This window comes from Pleurodeles waltl, chromosome 9 (genome assembly GCF_031143425.1).
Source record: "Pleurodeles waltl isolate 20211129_DDA chromosome 9, aPleWal1.hap1.20221129, whole genome shotgun sequence".
NCBI classification, from domain to species: domain Eukaryota; kingdom Metazoa; phylum Chordata; class Amphibia; order Caudata; family Salamandridae; genus Pleurodeles; species Pleurodeles waltl.
In genome coordinates, this window is record NC_090448.1 from 579,380,799 (window position 1) to 579,395,113 (window position 14,315).

Sequence of the window (14,315 nt, forward strand, 5' to 3'; positions counted from 1 at the left end):
CTGCACTTTAAGAATATTTAAAAGCAAATCCCATGTTAACCTATGAGAGATAGGCCTTGCAACAGTGAAAACCACATTTAGCAGAATTTCACTGTTGGGACATGTAAAACACATCATTACATGCCCCACCTTTACCATACACTGCACCCTTCCCATGGGGCTACCTAGAGCCTATCTTAGGGGTGCATTACAATTATAAAAAGGGAAGGTTTAGGCTTGGCAAGTGGGCACACTTGCCAGGTCGAATTGGCAGTTTGAAAACTGCACACATAGACACTGCAGTGGCAGGTCTGAGCCATGTTTACAGGGCTACTCATGTTGGTGGCACAATCAGTGCTGCAGGCCCACTAGTAGCATTTGATTTACATGCCCTAGGCACCTCTAGTTCGCTTTACTAGGGACTTACTAGTAAATCAAAATATGCCAATTATGGAAAAGCCAATTACACATACAATTTCACATAGGGAGCACTTGCACTTTATCACTGGTCAGTAGTGGTAAAGTGCCCAGAGTTACAAAAACAGAGTCCAACACACAGCAGCAACCTGGGAAGCAGAGGCAAAAAGTTAGAGAAGACCACGCCAAGGATGCCAGGTGTAACACATGTCGCCCCCCCCCAGCTGAAAGTTGGAAGAACTACCCAACCTCATGAGAGTTCTCTTCACTAAGGCGGAATAATCTGGACAGACCATCAGCATTGGTGTGTTCTGTCCCAGGGCGGTGTTCCACCATAAAGTCCATTGCCTGTAGGGAGATGGACCACCTCAACATTTTTGGATCCTCACTCACCATCTGCATTAACCATCTGAGGAGTCTGTGGTCGATCTGAACCCGGAAGTGAGTCCCAAACAAGTAGGGTCTTAGCTTCTTCAGTGCCCAGACCACAGAAAAAGCTTCACACTCAATTACACTCCACCTACTTTCCCGGGAAGTAACCTCCTACTTATGAAGGCTACAGGCTGGTCTAGAACCTCTTCATGTAGCTATGACAACACTGCTCCTACACCTTGCTCTGAAGAATCAGTTTGCATGACAAAGTCTTGAGAGAAGTCAGGTGCTTTTAGCATGGGTGCTGTGCACATGGCTGCCTTCAGGATATCAAAAGCTGTCTGGCAAGACTCAGTCCAGATCACTTTCTTTAGTTGCTTCATGGAGGTTAATTCTGTTAAGGGAGCAACAATGGTGCCATACCCCTTAATAAACTTATAGTAACCTGTGAGACCTAAAAAGGTTCTTACCTCGATCTGGGTCTTGGGAAGCTCCAAGCCAGAATAGTGTCACTCTTGGGTTGTAGGGGTGCCACCTCGACACTCCCTACCTGGTGCCTCAAGTACACTACAGAACCCTGCCCTATTTGCCACTTGCTAGCCTTAATAGTGAGGCCTACCTTCTGCAGGGCCGCTAACACTTTGCAGAGGGGCTGCAAGTGTTCCTCCCAAGTGGAGGTGAACACAGCAATGTCATCCAGGTAGGCTACACTGAAATCATCCAAACCAGCCAACACCTGGTGAACCACCCTCTGAAAGGTGGCATGGGCATTTTTCATCCCAAAGGGCATCACCCTGAGCAGGTAGTGCCTACCTGGTGTAGAAAATGCATACCTCTCCTTAGTCCCCTCAGTCAGAGCGATCTGCCAATATCCAGATGTTAAGTCAAACATGCTGAGATATTTGGCAGCCCCTAAGCGATCAATGAGCTCATCAGCTCGGGAGATGGGGTGCGTGTCAGCCTTAGTGACAGCAATGAGTTCCCGGTAATCCAGAGAGAACCGGAGTTCTGAGGTGGCACCAGGAGCAGCAGCTTTTGGGATCAAGACCACAGGGCTGGCCCAAGGGTTGCTGGAGAGCTCAGTTACCCCAAGGGATAACATTTTGGATACCACATCCTTAATGTTGGCCCTAACCTTGTCGGTCACTCTGTAAAAATTATGTTTCACAGGAGGACTGTCCCCAGTGTCCACATCATGTGTACACAAATGAGAGGCCCCTGGGATCAAGGAAAATAATGAGGCAAACTGACCCAACACCTGGCGACAGTCTCTCTGGGATTAGTGAGGGGTAGAGGTTCACACCCTCCACAGACCAATCTTTCTCCTTAGGAGACAGTAGGTCAGGAAGAGGCCCACTCTCTTCATCCACCCCATCATCTGTTGCTAGGAGCATTGTCACCTCTGTCCTCTCAAAGTGAGGCTTGAGGCGGTTCTTAGGAGTCCGCAAGTTCACCAGATAGGTGACATCACTCGAATGCTTCACCACCTCAAAAGGCCAATCCACTTATCCTGGAGAGCCCAAGGCTCCACTAGGGCCATCACCCACACTTTCTGGCCAGGCCAAAACTCAACTAGAGTGGCATTCTGGTCATACCAGCGTTTCATGTCCTCTTGGCTTGCTTCCAGGTTCTCTTGAGCGAGCTTCCTGAAGTGGGCTGTCTGGTTTCTAAAAGCCAGCATGTAACAGAATACATCCTGGGGAGGGCTTACTGGAGGCTTTCTCCAAACCTTCCCTAACCAGACGCAAAGGTCCCCTGACAGGATGGCCATATAGTAACTCAAAAGGGCTAAATCCAAGACCCTTTTGTGGCACCTCCCTGTAGGCGCACAGAAGGCATGGCAAGAGGACGTCCCACTTCCTTGGGAAACCACATGTGGGTAAAAAGCCCCCATCAATGCACGTCCCACCACAGGGGCTGTGACTGACCTCAGAGGGATAGCTTCCGGGTAACGGGTGGCATGGTCCACCAAGACCAGGATGAACCTGTTGCCCATGGCTGTCTTGGTATCCAGAGGCCCCACAATGCCAATACCAACCCTTTCAAAGGGGGTGCTGATCACAGGAAAAGGTTGGAGGGGAGCCTTACACTTCCCCCCATTCTTGCAACTTGCCTGACAAGTTTGTCAAGACCTACAGTGTGCATCTGAGTGCCTGTGTATTTGGGGCCATTAAAAGTGGATGACAGGCCATCTAAAGGTCTTCTCCTGCCTCAAATGTCCAGCTAAAGGCACATCATGAGCCACACCCAGTAGGAAGGCTCTAAAGCACTGGGGTACCACCAGCACAAGGGCTGACCCAGGCTCAGCAACTTTAGACTTGTTATATAGGAGGCCATCCTCCCAATAAATCAGATGTGAACCAGACTCCTTGCCAGACACCTTGTCTACAGCCTGCTGCCGCAAACCCTCTAGAGTAGGGAATATTTTCTGTGCCTCACAAAATGCTTCGATGGTGGGTCCACTTTCCTGCTGCCACTGAGTCAGCTTAGGGACTTTCCCCAGTTCAGCCACCTGTTTCCTTGTAGGCTCAGGGGCATCTAATCAGGTTTAGCCTCCTCCAGGACCGTAGGAACTTCTAGAGCATTTCCCAGGACCCTTGCCCTTCCTCCTTCTGGCAGACACCTGGGCCACTCTTTCAGGCTCCAGGGTCTCCTGATCACCCTGACGGGCTGCCATCAACTGGGTGAACACACACACCCACCTAGGCAGACCGAACATCTCCAAGCGAGACCTGTGTTCCACCTCCTTCCAAGGGGAATCCTCACAATCATTGTCAAGCAGACAATCTACAGCCATAGCTGGACCCACAGCTACTCTCAAGGCACCTGAGACCCCGCCCCATTCAAAGGGAACCTGCGCCACTCTGCACAGGCACTCTGAGTTGTCTACCGCAACTACTTAGTGAAGTACATGGGGATCTATCTGCTCTTCAGACACCAGGTGACTCCTCACAGTAGTCACACTGGCTCCTGTGTCTCTCAGAGCCCCCACCCTCTGTCCATTGATGGTCACCCACTGCCTGTACTTCTTAATGTTCTAAGGCACAAGGGTTCTCTGGGCCATCTCACTTTCCCCTAGTGAGACAAGGGTCATCTGAACTGGCTCCCACACACCTAGAACCAACTCTTCCCCAAGCACTACACTGGCCAAACCCTGTGGCTGAGCACCAGTCGGTGCTGGTGTCCACGTTGGACATTTGGGATCCCCCATCACATGACCCTCTTGGTCACATGTATAAAATTTGCGGGGACTACCTTCTGCAGGTTTCCCTTTAGAAAGCCATGGCTTCTTTTCAACTGGTAGCTGGAAATCCTTACCCTGGGAACTATGTTGGGGCCCTTTGGGAACCTCCCCCTGTTTACCCTTACCCCTCCCATTTCTTCTGCGATGGGACCTGCCCACCCTTGGCGTGGTCTCCCCCATACCTCTTTTGGACCCTGGTGCTCTCCCAACGGTCCACTTCCTGCGCAAGCTTCCTGGGGTCAGTCAGCTTGCAGTCAATCAGGTCTGGAAAACAAAGACTGTACAAGTGATGCCAAGCAATCAAGTGGTAAAGCCCCTCATAAGTTGTTACCTTACTGTCCCTCACCCAACCATCCAGTGACCTGCAGAAAGAGTTAACACATTCTAGCTAAGTTTGGGATTCGTTCTTCTTGTAGGACCTAAACTTGTCCTTGTACTGTTCAGGGGTGAGACCATACCTTGTGAGTAGGGCATCTTTCATTATAGAGTAAGTGAGTCCCTGTGGATCCCCTAAGGATGCCAGAGTATCCCTCCCCTTTACCTAAAAGTGCCTCCACAGCCCCACCGCCCAATGTGCTTCAGGGATCATGTTCATGTGGAGAGCTGACTCATACCCCTTAAACCACAAGTATATTTCATCCTCCCTCTTGTAAATAGGTCTTTGGGAATGTGCACCCTCCTCTCAGGCTGCACTTTGGGACTGCTGACCCCATCTCTACTAGACTGGCTCTTCTGATCTAGTTCCCTCAAACTAAGCTCATGAGCCAAGAGCATCTTTTTCTCCTCAATGGCCATCACCCTCTCTTCCACCCCCCTCTCCATCTTAAGCTTTTCTAATTCAAACAGCAAACAGGTGCAACCTTTCTGCCTGTCGGTCCTGCAAGCCTTCAGGAGCCAGCCCCTTAGAGGACACACTGGTCTCTGCCCTGGAGACCCTCCCCCCCAGGCAGTTTGGGAACCTCTACTACGCCATGATGGCTGTTTTGCCCCTCCTCACCCTTAATATCCTTCTCTGTGTGCCCCCTAACCTCCTTGGCTGTCACCCAGGCCCCCAGTTCCTTTTGCAGATCCTCCTTCCTGGTAGAGCTTCTAATGGGACAGGCAACATCCTTAATCAACTGTTTCAGTTGAGCAACTGTATAACTCTCCAGCTTCTCCAACTCAAAAACAGTTCCAGCTGGTGCATCTCCAGATTGAGAATCATGGCTAGTTAAAAGTGCAAAGTTCCAAGGTAGAAAAAAGAGTTCCCAATGAGAAGTTCAAAAAACTAAAATAGAAGCAGTTGAAGTCTAAAAAGAGAGAAAGCAAGATAAAAAAACAAGTGGTATGTGGTCATGTAATGGTTTGCACTGAAAAACGTAGTGTAGACTTAATTTGTGTATGCCAAGTACAAATACAAGTCCAATCCTTACCGCTGATCACTAATATTAGAAATGGGGTCTTTGGTTGGCAGTCAGGTTATCCCCTGTCCAAGCAAGGACCCTCACTCTAGTCAGGGCAAAGGAAAAACACACCGGTTAACCCCTGCTCACTCCTTCGGTAGCTTCACACGAGCAGAAAGGCTTAAGCCAGAGACAATGTGTAAAGTATTTGTACCAACACACAGTAATATGGTGAACCACTGCCAAATGACTCAACACCAGGTTAGAAAAATAGCCAATATTTATCTGAAAACAACAAGACCACAATGGCAAAAATCCAGCATACACAACTCAAGTTATGAATTTTTTAAGATTAAACACAAAAATAACACTTAGAAACACAAATGCATCGATTAGGTGATATCATAGCATTGTGACAGAGTCATTCCCAACAATCCGATGCCAATTGCGCCCGTCACGGAGTCACACAGACTCCCAGGTACAATACCTTGTTAAAATGAGGAAACAAGCCGGTGCACGGAGTCGGGGATTGCAGCGTCTCTGGATCCGAGGCGGCATTGGTTCTTGTTCTGCGGAGCCAAGGAGCGGAGGCGTCACAAAGAGGCGTCGGGTTCTTGCTGTGGAGGTGAGGTGGCGTCGGGCGAAAAGATGGATCCACGCACTTCCAGCGGAGTCGATGTCCGGTTGTCACAACGTGGTGTGGCAACTTCCACAGAGTCGAGGACTTCATTGAGGCTGCAGTGGCATGGGGCCTGTGGGGTCATCGTACTCCAGCTAGAACCATGGCTTTGGTTGCAGGCAGCGTCACGGGATTAGGCAGCGGCGTCAGTCCGGAGTCTTCCAAAGTCAGGTAACTTGGTTTTTCTTGGTTTTTCCACTAGCTTCTCCTTTCAAGGGCCCAGGGACTGGATTAGGCACCACTTGGCAGGGAAGGTGTCTCAGCAGAGAGTCCAGGTGCTGGTAGAGGAATTCTTCGATGGCCCTGAGACTGCAGACGAGGGGGCAAGCTCAGTCCAAGCCCCTGGAGATTCTTCTCAAGCAGGAATATACTACAAAGTTCAGTCTTAGTCCCCTTTCACAGGCAGAAGCAGCAACTGCAGGATAGCCCAACAATGCACAGTGACAGGCAGTGGCAACACTTCTCCTCAGCCCTTCAGCTCTTCTCCTTGGCAGTGGTTCCTCTTGAATCCAGAAGTGATCTTGAAGAAATCTAAAGTCTGGTGTTTTGGGTCTGATACTTATACCCCTTTCTGCCTTTCAAGTTGTCCAACTTCAAAGAAAAGACTTGTTTACAGGATCCGGCCTTGCCCAGGCCAGGCACCAGACACATACCGGGGGGTTGGAGACTGCATTGTGTGAGGGCAGGCACAGCCCATTCAGGTGTAAGTGAGAACTCCTCCCTCCACTCTAGCCGAGATGGCTCATCAGTATATGCAGGGATACATCCCAGCTCCCTTTGTGTAACTGTCTAAAGGAGATTAAAAAACAGCCCAACTGTCAGTCAGACACAGACAAGGAATCCACAAACAGGCGCAGTCACAGAATGGTTAAAACAAGAAAATGGCTACTTTCTAAAAGTGGCATTTTCAAACTAACAACCTAAAAACCACCAATATCACTAACAAATGTATTTTTAAATTGTGAGTTCAGAGACCCCAACTCCACATCAATATCTGCTCTTAAAGGGAAACTGAACTTTAAGAATATTTAAAGGCAGCCCCCATGTTAACCTATGAGAGATTTTGGCCTTGAAACATTGAAAATCGAGTTTGGCAGTATTTCACTGTTAGGCCATGTAAAACACACCGGTACATGCCCCACCTTTAACATTCACTGTATACTGCCCAGGGGGCTACCTAGGGCCTACCTTTGGGGTACCTTACATTTATAAAAATGGAAGGTTTAGGCTTGGCAAATGGGTACACTTGCCAAGTAAAATTGGCAGTTTAAAAGCTGCACACACGGACACTGCAGTGGCAGGTCTGAGCCATGTTTACAGGGTTACTCATGTGGGTGACACAAACAGTGCTGCAGGCATTTGATTTACAGGCCCGATGTACCTCTAGTGCACATTTCTAGGGACTTAGTAGTAAATCAAATATGCCAGTTATGGAAAAGCCAATTACACATACAATTTCACATAGGGAGCACTTGCACTTTAGTCCTGGTCAGCAGTGGTAAAGTGTCCAGATTAACAAAAACAGCAAAAACAGAGTCCAATACACAGCAACAACCTGGGAAGCAGAGGCAAAAGGTTAGGGGAGACCACGCCAAGGATGCCACTTCTAATAATGGTGTTATGTGTATATTTACTTAGCCAGGGGACTGGCTGAAATTTAATTTAATTTGATTTAATTTTACAACACATTGAGACACACTCATGGAAGGGTAATAATTGACAAAACGTTACTGGATTTATGGAGAACTTTCCATGATGGCCTTCAGGTACATTTTACTAAAGTTACATAAAGATGTTTAGTCAGTCTTACTATTTATTAGCAAGGAGGTATATCAAAGGAGTTCCTTGGAACTTGCGTATGGTCTCAAATGTGGGACAAGCAAGGAAAGTTTTAGTTAGGAAGATAGTTTAACTCTTAAGACAAATAGATCACTCTCTAATTCTAATGCAGGTTCCCTGATGAATTGTGTGCAGTGCAAAAATACTGGAATTGGTTAAAATGTGTGGGAATCAGGGCCAGATTTAGAGGTTGGCAGACAGTTTACTCTGTCACAAACGTGAGAGATATCCATCCGCTGTATTACGATTCCCATGGGATGTAACAAAATCATAATATTGCAGATGGGAAATCCGTCACATGTGTGAGGGAGTACGCTCATCCACCAAACTCTAAATCAGGTCCTTAATGCGTTAATACTGATTCACACTGCTATTTCCCTTTGCCATATTTAAAACGTATGATTCCTAAGCAATTTCGCCTAAGAAAATACCAATCGCATAGTATTGGTTTCTCTCTGAGTGTAAGTGGTGAGGCGGAAGATGTTTTGGGGGTAATTCCAAGCCATTGGTAAGAGTAATATGTAGGCAGGCCTGCAATATGGTTTTAAAAAGTAGGGTTAAAAATATGCCATCTGATCTTGTAAATTAAATTGTATATGTTCATATTTAAAGATTAGTAATTTCAATATTTTGTGGTCTCCAATGGTACAGATAGAAGACAGAAGCAATTGCATTGTTTCATAAGTATGCTACTCCCGTCCTAATATGACAGGATTCCTATGGCAGCCCTGCTTGCTGCAAAGAGACCTTGTACTGTCCTCTAATACCAAAGCCTTCCAGAGGGTTGTAGTCCTACATACCGGTAACAAACATATCTACCTACCAAAATATCAGTGTCAAAAACTCTCTGCTACCAACAAATCGACTTTCTATATGTGTAGAAGCAATCAACTAAAGTCTTAGGGTGCTTGTGTTCTCTTAAGGAGGGCGCCTTGCCTGGCAGCTCCAGACGAGCTGTTCCCATGAGGAACAGAGTCAGTACATATTTGCATTGGGTGCACCTCTGTCTACAGTGGCACAGTGGATGAAAATGATGATTTTGAATGCTACCACGAGTAATTGCAATGCTTTACACTATTTGTAAGCATTCTACCATTACCTCTTATATGTTTGATGTAACACACTAAACAGCCAATGGTATGCGAAGATGAAGGTGCCATGCTCGCTCTGCCACAGGTTTCAATCTGTACCACACAGAGGAGGTCTCGTTGAATGAAACCAGCCTGGGATTGCTTGTGCTCCCTGCTGGAAGACACCTCTCCTTGTAGTTGGGGATGGACCCTTGAGGCAAGGGTCAGCAATAATTTGCATTCGGCAGACCTATGTCTATAGTGGCACAGTTGGAGCAAAAGAATGGGTGGAGAGCATGCCACCCATCCTCCTATCACCTTGTAAAGCTGCTGGTGCCACAATTATTGGAAATGTCCGTATATGAATTGGTTATTGAAGAAACACAGAGGTCCCCAATAATTGACACTTTAAAACAGAATTGCATTTTAGTGCATACATATACTTGTTTGCTACATGTAACAAGTTTGCTTCATATAAACTACTAGACAATTTCTGGTGCTAATTATTGTCTCTGCGATTTTTCTATCCCTGAATAAGTGAATAATTATTGCCAGACGTGTTGGTGGAGCCTATCATGTGGACTGCCTCTAAATTAAGAACTGCTCAAGTATTTTATTAATCTTGCACTTATTGTGGTATTTTTTTATATAAATTCGTGCTACTGCTTTTGAACAAGTGACAGGATTTACATGACATACATTCCAATAGGACAGCTCAGTGAAGTACAAAGTATCTCTCCATAAATCAACGGAAGGGACTCATTCGTCTGAGATCTCACGGGTATGCAGATTAGAAGACAGATTTATGAATGTCATGCCATTCCTTTTTACCCACTTCACCATCGCCAGATGTAGGATTCCCTATTATATAGAGTCTGCTCCGATCTGAGACTCTCCTGGCAACCCGGAGTGCCTTTTGGATACCTTGAGCAAGCCATGGCAAATCACTGTTATGTCCATTAATGTGGACATTCAATTACAGTTGATCGCTTAGTATCCTGGGATTTACTAGCTACAGCAACAATTGGGACCCTATCCAGATTTAAACATAATCAGATCTCCTCTTGGTACTTGGCAAAAAAAGTGAAAAAGTGCAAAAATGTGGCTCTCCTGGAAGAGCTTCACTCAGGAAATCCTAGGAAGATATGGGGAGACCTTACGTATCAAGCATGGGATGTATTCTTGCCGGGCGCTGAGCTGAAATTGCTAAAGGAAGAATCTTTAAACTCTTTACACTACATTTAGTCCAGCTACCCTAAAAGGAAGCATCTGTTTACCGTTCTAGTGTATACTGGCCTCCAAAAAAGATGGGGAACTGGGTAAAAGGCAATGAGCTGAGCTCTAAGAAATGTAATGCTCCAGAGGCTAATAATGTGCATATGTTCGCCACTTGCAAGGAACTTGGGGCCAGATGTACGAAAAAAGCAATTTGCGACTTGCAAATTGCGAGTCCCTGCGACTCGCAATTTGCAAGTCGCAAATTGCTATGCAGTAAGGTGTCTCAGACACCGACTGCAACTCGCAATGGGGTCGCAATGACGCACCTCATGAATATTCATGAGGTGGGTCGCAAATTGCGGCCCCATTGCGAGTATGGGCACTCGCTAACATGGAGGCCTGCTGACGTCAGCAGGCCTCCATGTTTGCGACCTGCTTGTCAATAAAGCTGTTTTTTTTTTTTTGAAGTGTAGCCCGTTTTCCCTAAGGGAAAACGAGCTGCACTACAAAAAAAAACCGAAACCTTTAGTTTCGGATTTTTCAGGGCAGGGAGTGGTCCCTTGGACCACTCCCTGCCCTGAAAAAATATTTTTGGGTGCAATCACAAACTGGAAGGGGTCTCATGGGGACCCCTTCCAATTTGCGATTGGGTTACCATCCACTTGAAGTGGATGGTAACTGCGATGCCATTTGCGACCGCATATGCGACTCGCAAATAGGAAGGGAACACCCCTTCCTATTTGCGAGTCTGAAATGCATTTTGCGAGTCGGTAACGTCTCGCAAAATGCATTTCTGCATTGGGATACGCGTTTTGCGACTCGCAAACGGCAAATTTTGCCGTTTGCGAGTCGCAAAACGTTTCGTACATCTGGCCCTTGCTTCCTTCTGGGAAGCAGCAAGTACGATCATATTGGATGTGTTCGGCCAATGATTGGAGTAAGCCCTATTCCTGTGGTATTCGGTTTGGATACTAAGATTATGGAGAAACTGAAAGCTAATGAGAGGAGGGTGATGTTGTATTTAATGGTGATTGCCAGGATTATTATGTGTAGGAAGGGGGTCAAGCAGGCCCCGCCTGACATTAAGGACTGATTATAAGAGATACGAAGGGTTAATATTTTAGACCAAGACTGTTTTTCGAGTACATAAACGCAGTTTTAACGTCAGCTAACAGAATGGCTAGAGTAACAGGAAAGGTTTGATGATAATTCTGTCATAATGCCCATTGATCTAGGTGCAGTAAAGGGTCTCTGCTTACAAATCGGTGTAATACGTGCTCTCGATGTATAACAGTCACCGTGCGAGTAACCTAGTGATGCTCAGGGTATTAAGAGTTGATTGAAATGAGATGATGAGGGCGACAAAAAATGGAAAGTGGTCCCACCATAGCCCAATATCGTCTTATGGTTTGAAGGACAGTCTAGAGCTTTGTAAATATGTTATTCCATTAGCAAATATCTGTCCACACCTCTTACCCAGTCCTCTTTAGGATTATCCGTGTCTGACCTCTAGTAACTTCTCAATGTCTCTTTTAGCAACTGTTCACCCATTCGCACCAGAGCATATTCTCTACAGTTCCTACCCAGCTTCTCTAAAAGCATCTGCTTGGGTGAGAGGTCAATGAGTCGTCTCAATAGCTTGGACAGTGTCTGTGTGATGTCACACCAAAATCTCTAGTTCTTGGAACAGTCACAAATTAGATTAAATACATTTCACCTCTCCCCATGCAACTAGTGCATTTAAGGAAAGAGGCCTTGCCATCTTGCTGTGTCTTAGGAGTATAATAAATGATGTGTAGGTAGTGAAGTTGAATTAGGTGCAGCTTGGATGAGATGGCCAACTGCCAGGGGTAATTTGTGCATCCCTCCAAACTCAGGGGCAGCAACTACATCTGCCTTTTGTTAGTCGAAGGCATCTTCTGTTGGTTTGCTGTCCCAGCCATTCTAACAGAGTTCCAGCATAAAGGGCTATTCTAGAAATAGTATGAACCTCCTTGGCATATTGTGCCCTTTGTACAATATAGCCGTCCTTGGTATATAGTGGTGCCAATGGCATACTGTGACGATCTCTGGCATAATGCAAACTTGGCATATTGTGGGCATCCTAGGCATTATGCTGGACAACCCTAACACAACGGAGCTATCGGTGACACTCATGTAATAATCCTTGGCATAACAATAGCCATCATTGGTATAAATGCAGGCCTGGCATATTGTGGGCATCCTTGGCATACCTCATCTTTGGCATTGTTGATGTAATTCCTGGCTTAGTGATAGACATAACTAGCACTGTATTGGTTACCCACGGCATAAATGTAGCAATCCCTGTCATGAATTGTGCATAGCATGTTTTGAGTGTATTAATGGCTGCCCTCAGCATAGTCGTAGCTATTCTGATCATATAGTTCTGACATAGCTTCAAAATATTTATAGCCCTAAAGTAAAGATACAAGGTCTAACTTTACAACATTGCCTTTTGATATAACCAGAACAAAAGGTTACTACTCTCGACTTCAACGCAACATAGCTGTATAGTCTCTGGCTACGAATTCACCCTAGCCACAGTGTATCTGACTGATGCCCACACTCTCGAGACACCCAGTACAAACTAGTGTCTCTTATCACCTCACCATACTCCTAATTTATTAATTCAGCTGTTCCTGTGGAGCGTACCTTCTAGGATAGGCTTTAACCTCGAATTAATGCAATTATCAAGCTGAAAGGCAGCATAAATTAGCTGGAGGCATTGCAATCATATTTAAGAATTTACTAAACTGCAAAGTCATACATACCCATGTCGACATATGATGAATTTTAGCTGGTCAAATTAGCCTTCTATCTCTCACTCCAATAATACACTACAGCTGCGCATGATTTACCACTCACCCAAGAAAAATTAATTTGTAGGCCAGCTATGAAAATAGATAACTGAAAGCTGGATGTTTTATCTTGGCAACGTCAAACTTGCTTTGGTGTAATCCCAAATGTAAACACTGTCATAATAAACAACTTGACTGAATTACAGTCTACAGCAACTCACCTCTCTGCGAGCACACATCATAGGCAAAACACTCAAAGTCATCTTTGAGGACTCACTTGCCAATTCCCATAACCATTGGTCAGGTCACTTCCCAGTCTTTTTCCGCATCTGCATCTACTCCCACCACCACACCAGAGAACGTCATCACTAAAAAGAGTTGTTTGTGCTCTGAAAAGCATTAAATCATCTACTGTCATTGAACATAGTATCTGATTCATAAACTCTAAGACTAAAAGAAGAATGACAAATTAGCTACAAAAGATTAGCAAAGGTGGGCCAACCAACACCACCTGAAAATAAGTAAAACCTGACATAAGCCAAGCCAATCATGGTTCTCTGAATCACCTGTCAACGACAAAAGTAATCAGAGAAATAGTGAAAATGAATGGAGAAAGATAAAATATCCTCAAATGCTCAGAAAACGTAGAAAATAAAACAAATTCACCATCTCAAAGGCTAAATCTATGCACAGTCGAGAACAAATTATGTTTGGCCTTTACCAACAGTTGAATTATGTTACCTAGGGCCTGCTTTATGACTTGAAGCACAGAGTACAGTCCCTCAGGGTGCTGGAGAGCATTACATTTACCACCCAGATGGACAAGCATCCACCAAATGTATTGATGTTCACCGGCCCAATGGTCATCTCTGTATATTGAAATGAACTGCTGTCACTGCTGTTCCTATCAGTATATTTAAACTTAGGTGGATGGCAAATGTCAATTTTGAAGTCCGCCCACCAAACTGTTTAAATTTTTTTTTTTCAAAAACACATTTTCAAGGTGGGGATTTGTTTCTGAAAACGAAAACAATAAGGGCATCTCACACCCTGAAAGTCTTCTACCATGGTGTGGGGGTCATGATAATTTACATGATCCCCACCACCATGTTTTCCTTGCGGTGACGGACAGGGAAAAAAAGTCATAACACCGTCCATCCTAAATAGAGCAGGTGGTATAATATCTTTCAGCTGACTGCCTCTACACTGTCAGAGGAAGTTTTACATAAATGGAGCCTACAGGGGCTCCGGCGATATAATAATTAAGTCCGCCTGTCTGTGAATGGGATGGGGAAT